This window comes from Zonotrichia albicollis, unplaced genomic scaffold, assembly GCF_047830755.1.
Source record: "Zonotrichia albicollis isolate bZonAlb1 unplaced genomic scaffold, bZonAlb1.hap1 Scaffold_125, whole genome shotgun sequence".
NCBI classification, from domain to species: Eukaryota; Metazoa; Chordata; class Aves; order Passeriformes; family Passerellidae; genus Zonotrichia; species Zonotrichia albicollis.
In genome coordinates, this window is record NW_027428350.1 from 626,429 (window position 1) to 633,004 (window position 6,576).

At 53.9% G+C, this 6,576-nt stretch overlaps 1 pseudogene; it reads right to left on the reverse strand.

Annotated features, from left to right (window-relative positions):
* Positions 1 to 2,423: 2,423 nt before the first annotated feature.
* On the reverse strand, positions 2,424 to 5,115 carry LOC141727485 (translocon-associated protein subunit beta-like; annotated as a pseudogene).
* Positions 5,116 to 6,576: the final 1,461 nt, after the last annotated feature.

Below are 6,576 nucleotides of genomic sequence, written 5' to 3' on the forward strand. Positions count from 1 at the left end.
CACCACCTCAGCCTCCAAATTCAGGCAACACCATGTCCCCACCATGTACCACCATCACCCCATGTCCCACAAGGTCCCCACCCTGCCCTCACCAAGGGCCATCTACACGTGGGGACAAAGAGGTGACCTTGCTTCCTTCCTCTTCATCTGAAGAGCCAGTGGAGCAGTGGCCACAGCAGCGAGTGACAGCCAGTCCACATGGCTGGGGACACTGGGATGGTCGGGAGGGTGGCGCTGCTCCTGTGGGGTGAGCACCCTGGGCATGGGCTTCGCCCCCCTGGGATAGGGAGGGGAGTTGGCACAGGGGGACTGCAGGGTTCCCTTAAGTCCCCAATGCCAGCAGAGCCTTTGCGTGAGGTGACCGGGGTCATAGGGGCAGGAAGGTGAGGACATTAATGATGGGACAGGGATTCAGGGAGGCATCAGGAGGCTGGTGGGGGTGACCTGTGACAGTACAGCGGGGTCATGGTGTCCCTATTTTGGGGGTGTCCACAGCGTCCCCATGCCCTGCCTCACTATGGGGTGGCCACAGTGTCCCTGTCTCCAAGGGGTCCGTGCCACACAAGGACAGATTGTGGACAGCCACCACCCCCCATGCCCTTCTGCCTCTGTACCCACAGTGCCACCCCCACCCAGCCCTGTCCCTTCTCCCTTCCAGCCCAGTCCCTCAGCCTCGCTGGTGAGTCCTTGGGGATGCCATGTCCCCATCCCGCTGTCCCCAGCCCCACACTGGCCTTGGCAGGCTGGTGTCCCCTGTCACCCACAGGCAGGCAGACCACCCAGCTCCTGGTGGAGCCCCCCTGGAGGCCGCCAGTGCTGTGGGACCCGGTGACACTGGCCTGCCAGGGCTCACTGGTGCCACCACCTGGTACAAGGACGGGTAGTGCTGGGGGCAGGAGGGACATGACAACTTCACTGTCACTGAAAGTGACACTTACCTGTGTGACAGACCTGGCAGTGGTCAGCCTCCCCCTGAGTCTCAGATGGTGAGGGGCATTTGTGTCCCCAACCTGGCGCCCGTGGGGACGCCAAGGGTTCTGGGTTGGCTCAGCTTCATGGGTCGCCCCCCTGGTGTGACCAGAGCCTGTCCCCTGCTCTGGGGACATCCCAGAGCATCCATGTGCTGGATGCTATCCAATGGGTGGTCACTGGTCACATCAGGTGTGACAGGTCTCATGTCCCTCAGACTGGCTGGTGCTGCAGAGGCTGGTACAGGCACTGCTGGAGGGGGACACAGTGACACTGTGCTGCCAGGACTGGCAGAAGAATTCCAAAAGGGTTCTCCGCAAACATGAGGTCTTCAGTTTTGCAGTGGGAAGACCCCTGACACAGCCACAAGAATCTGAGGGACAATACTACATGTCCTCCAGGCCTGGGAATTTTGGAAAATAAGAAGGGGGAGCCCCCCAAGGCCTTGTATTGGCTCAAGACACAGCAAGGCTTGGTGAGGCTGCTGTGGTTCAGCTCCCCACCCCAGCTCTGTGCCTCAGCAAAGTCCCCTCCTGCAGACTGGGAATGCTGGATCCAGCTGCTGCTGGAACCAACTGAGCCCATGCCCCGGGCTCCAGTGTCCCCTCTTAGCAGGGCCCTTAGCCCTCCTCAGCCACCAATGGCCATTTTGTGTCCCAGGTGGTTCAGTGTCATCCAAAGGCACAGAGGGTCAGAGAATGGCACAGGAAAAGACCTGATGGCAGAGAACATGTCCTGATCCACTGAAAGCTGGAGCGTGTCATGTGGATGGGGCTGTGGGTGGGTATAGTTAAGCAGAGTAGTTAACTCTCCCAGTGCAGGGAGAGTTTCTCAACCTGTGCACCTGATTCTTCTGGAACTTAACCCTGATCCTCCTCCCTGCACTCCACCCTCATGGCTTTACAAGCCCATCATGGACCTGGGCAGGCTGGTGGGTCAGAGAACAGTATCAACAGGAAAAAGCAGCAGCTGTGACATCCTCTATCAAATCAGGTTTGTGGTGTCACCAGAGCAATATCTGTCCCACAGGGCAGGCAGCACCTGGAGGGGACCCTGAGATATGACACCCTGCAGAAAACTGCAGCAGGCAAATGGGTGCTGGAGGCAGCACAGGGGGCAGAGACCCACAGACAGGCCCCTCTGGGCACTAACATGCTTCGCTGCTCGGATTGCTGCAGCTGCAGAGGAGAGAGAGGTTCTGCCTTCAAAGGGGTTGGACAAGGCAGTTTGGGACTTCTGGTTGTTCTTTTTTCTGTTTGCTTGTTTCCCATTCAAACACAGAGGACACCTCACAGCTGCTGCTGCAGCCACTGAATCCCTTGCCCAGAGGGCTGAAGCACGATGCAGGCAGCACCTCACGGGGGACAGGCCATCCCGACCCAGACGCTCTTCTTGGGGGTTCGGCGGTGTCCTTTCCCGAGCTCTGGATTGCTGCTGCTAGCCTTGGACTCTGCTCAGTTCTTTTTGCTCTTGGGGGTGTCATACTTCCTCTTGCTCGAGTACCAGAGCAGCAGAGGGATTCCGATGGAGGGCAGGGTCATCACTCCAAATGCCGCCCAATTCAGCTAGAGGGAGAAATTGTTAAGAGAAAAGTCAAAACAATCCAGGCCAGGGGAGTCTTAAAGCAATGTGGTCAGAGGAGGAGAGGCAGGAGAGACCTCACACTCTCTGCAGCTTCCTCACATGGGGAAGCAGAGGGGCAGGCGCTGATGTCTGCCCTCAGTGACCAGTGACAGGACCCAAGGGAGCGCCCGCAGCTGTGTCAGAACAGCCGACATTAAGGCTGGATATTAAGAAAAGGCTCTTTCTCCCAGAGAATGCTCTCCCAGGCACGGCAAGAGGCTCCCCAGGAAAGCGGTCACAGCACCGAGCTTGACACGAGCTCAAGGAGTTTGGATAGGGCTGACAGGCACATGATTGCGATTCCTGGGGTTGTCCTCTGCAGGGCCAGGAGTTGGACTCCACAATCCTTGTGGGTCCCTTCCAGCCTAGGAGATTCTAAGAGTCTACTCTCAGATTTTCTGCCTCAAATGCCACAGTGCAGCTCCTTCACAGAGGGAGCTGGGATGGAAACTCAGTCGCTTCTGTGACAGTTCCCTGGAGAACTGACAGGAACTAACTCCAGCTCCCTCTGGAGCTCTCCAGGTGACTGCAGGGCAAGCCACAGACACGATGTGCAAGCAGGAAGCCACCACACTGGGCTGCAGCTGCCGTGATGCACTTTTCCACTGTCAATTGAAAGGTACTCACAAAGTGAGGGGAGAACCTCCTGTCGAAGTCACGCTAAGCCAGGATTCCTCCCTGCCCAGGAGCACTGGTGAAGCCAACCTGGAAAAGGCACGGAAAAGACAGGCTTTACCACCTTTCCTGCTCGCTCCAGAACTGGCCAGGGTGAGAGCAACACAGACATGGATCGCTGCAACCGTGCAACCATGCAGCTCTGGGAGCACAGTCAGGTGTGTCTGCAGGGATCCCATAAATCAGCCACTTACCACCACCTGGGCACCCTCCTGTGCCAGGTACGTGATGGTGGCAGAGGTGAAGTTGAAGTACCCAGCCTTTAGAGGCCGTAGAACCACAGTGTGGGACATATTGCTCGCTCTGGGAGCTGGACGTAAAGGAACTGTTATATTTCAGCCCAGGAAGAAAAGTGAGGAGATGTGAACGAGCAACCAGGACCCAGGTGAACAAGTCAGTGCTGCTAACAGATCTGAGTGCTCGTGGTCATAGACAGCCAGACCCACCCAAGGCTGACCCAGCTGCTCCTCCACAGGCAGAGGAACTACCCCGGGACCTGGTCCTGTCTGCAAGAAACTTTGGTTTTACACTGCACCATCCAGAAGAGGGGGGTTTGGATCTGGCACCCTCTGGAAGGAGGCTCTGGAAGGAATTTCAGGGACAGTAGATGAAGATAGGATGAAGCTGCAGGATACTCAGGGGCAAGAAAGAGAGTGGGAAGAAATTTCAAAACATGAAAAGATATGGAGCAATTCTGTCCCACTTGACGCTGAGCATGCCAGAGACAATGCCACAATGTTCTGGGGGGAAAGAATCATCCGACAGCTCCACGTCTAGGGCAGCACTGAACACAACAAAGAGAGGGGTGAGACAGGAATCTTAAGCTTTGCCATCTGCTCATAGGCTCTGCAGCAAAGTGCACTGACACTTCCATCTTGACCAAATTGAAGAATTGGTTTTTCAGAGATAAAATGTCACCAGTAGAAGACAGGGAGGAGAGTTGAGGTATCTTACAGGGAGACTACAGAGGGAGGAAGGCAAAGCTGAGAGAAACAAACATAAGGACAAGAAAACCACCATTTTTTCCACAACACAATTTGGCAGTTTGCTTAACTTCAGATACCATCCCATGGATACACATGCTGGCCTAAATAATAACCAAATCCCACATATAAAATTACAGGATCTCATTAGTGTTGTATCAATTCAACATTACAGCACCATATATTCTTCTGTTAGCAGTACTGCGCTCAGTATGCATTATTCTGCCTTAAAAAAAATATCAAAAACCAAAATCTCAAAGCCCTTTAATAGTGTCCTGCATTTTTTCAGCCAGCTTTTCATTCTGCAAATGACACTTTTTACCAGCATGGTGGAAGTTCTGTTTTATCTTTGACAGGTCCTGAGTTAATCCTGATAGCAAAAAGGAATTTTCATTAAAAATAATAAATGTGAAAAACAGCTTACAAAGCCAAGAAAGAGAGCTGCATGCGTGGGGAACAGAGTGTCACAGGACACCGCAGGAACTATATCATGCTGGACTGACAGCTTCAGCAGCCATGAGGTGAAAGCAGGGAAGAGGAAGGAACAGGCAAATTTCAGGGTCAATCCTTCAGGCATTGCTTGAAAGCTCAGAGTTAGAGGGAGCAAAAAGCAATAGCACATCATGGAGCTCAGAAATTGCCTTGCCAACCCTGCAGCCACACAGAGAACATTTGCTCATGGTCAGTACTGAAGCCTGGACAGGGCTTACCTGGAGCCAACATTGTAGATGCTGTACTGCAAAGTCAAGTCCTTGCCCTCCACTGCATATCTATTTAACAGGGATTTGGAGGCCAGGAGCCTGGCACCATCCTCACAGTGAGCCACAGACACCAGAGCAAACACAGCAAGAAGCGGGAGCTTCATCTAGAAACACAAAGAAATGGAATGTCACTGATCATTTGAAATCTCTGAACACTTGCCTGTGAGACACAGCACTGTCCCAAATCTACAGCCATGGAAGAAAAGTTCACAGTCTTGTCCCCTTTCAAAGCCCTGCCAGTACCACTCCCTTTGACAGAATCATGAAACATCCTGAGTTGAAAGGCACCCAAAAGGATCATCAAGTCCAAGCCCTGGCCCTGCACATCTCAATAACGGGCAAAGCTTTCCAATCACTAAGCCTCTTCTAGTAACTTCCAGAGCAAAAGCTTTCATCAGTTACTATTTTCATCAGTTTTAGCAACTAACAGTTAATTGCCCTTGGAAGGCCTGGCAACTTTCCAGTGCTGTCTTACATAACAGAATTAGTTTTTAGAAAGCACAGCTCCTCACTTCCAACATTATTCTTCCCTATTTCCAGACACTGAGAACCACCAACTGCCTGCAGTGGCTTTTATGATCCTCTGCACATGTCCCTGCTTCAGGCCATGTGGTCTGACTTATCCAAACACATTGCCTCTGCAGCCACTCTGCTGAGAGGACAAGGAGACAACAGGAACACTACATATGTGACCAGTGAGGACACTTGATGGGGCTTTTGAATGCAAAAATTGTGAAGCAAAAGCTGCTTCAATATCAGGGCCTCTGCCTTCCACAGTCACAGGGTGGCTGGGATTGGACAGGACTGTAAAGACCATGCAATTGCATCCCCCTGTCATGGGCAAGGACACCTTCCACTAGCCCAGGTCGCTCCAAGCCCCATCCAACCTGGCCTTCGACACTTCCACGGATTGGGCAGCCACAGCTTCTCTGGACAACTTGTGCCAGTGACTCACCTCACTCACAGGCACCAATTTCTTCCCAATATCCAATCTAACTCTGCCCTCTGGCAGTGGGAAGCCTTGTTTTGTCACTCCAGGCCCTTGTCCAAAGTCCCTCTCCAACTCTCTTGGAAGCCCTGTAGGCCCTGGAAGGGGCTCTAGGGTCCCCCTGGAATCCTCTCCAGACTCAACACCCCCAGCTCTCCCAGCCTGTGTCCAGAGAAGAGGGGCTGCAGCCCCTGGATCATCTCTGTGGCCTCCCCTGGACTCACTGCAGCAGCTCATTGTCCTCTCTATGCTGGGGAGCCCAGAGCTGGAGGCAGCTCTGCAGGGCAGGGTCTCAGCAGAGCAGAGGGGCAGAATTCCCCCCTCACACGCTGCCCACGCTGTTGGGGATGTGCCCAGGACAGTGTTGGCTTTTTGGGCTCCCAATGCACGTTGCCACAGTGTGCTGAGCTTCTTGTCAATGTCCCATGCCCCCACATCCTTCCCAGGGCTGCTCTCCATCCATTCTCCCCCAGCCTGTTTGTGTTTCGGGTTGCCCTAATGCAGGTGCAACACCTGCCCTTGGCCTCGCTGAACCTCCCGGGCTTGGCACGGACCCGCCTGCCCAGCCCGTCCCAGC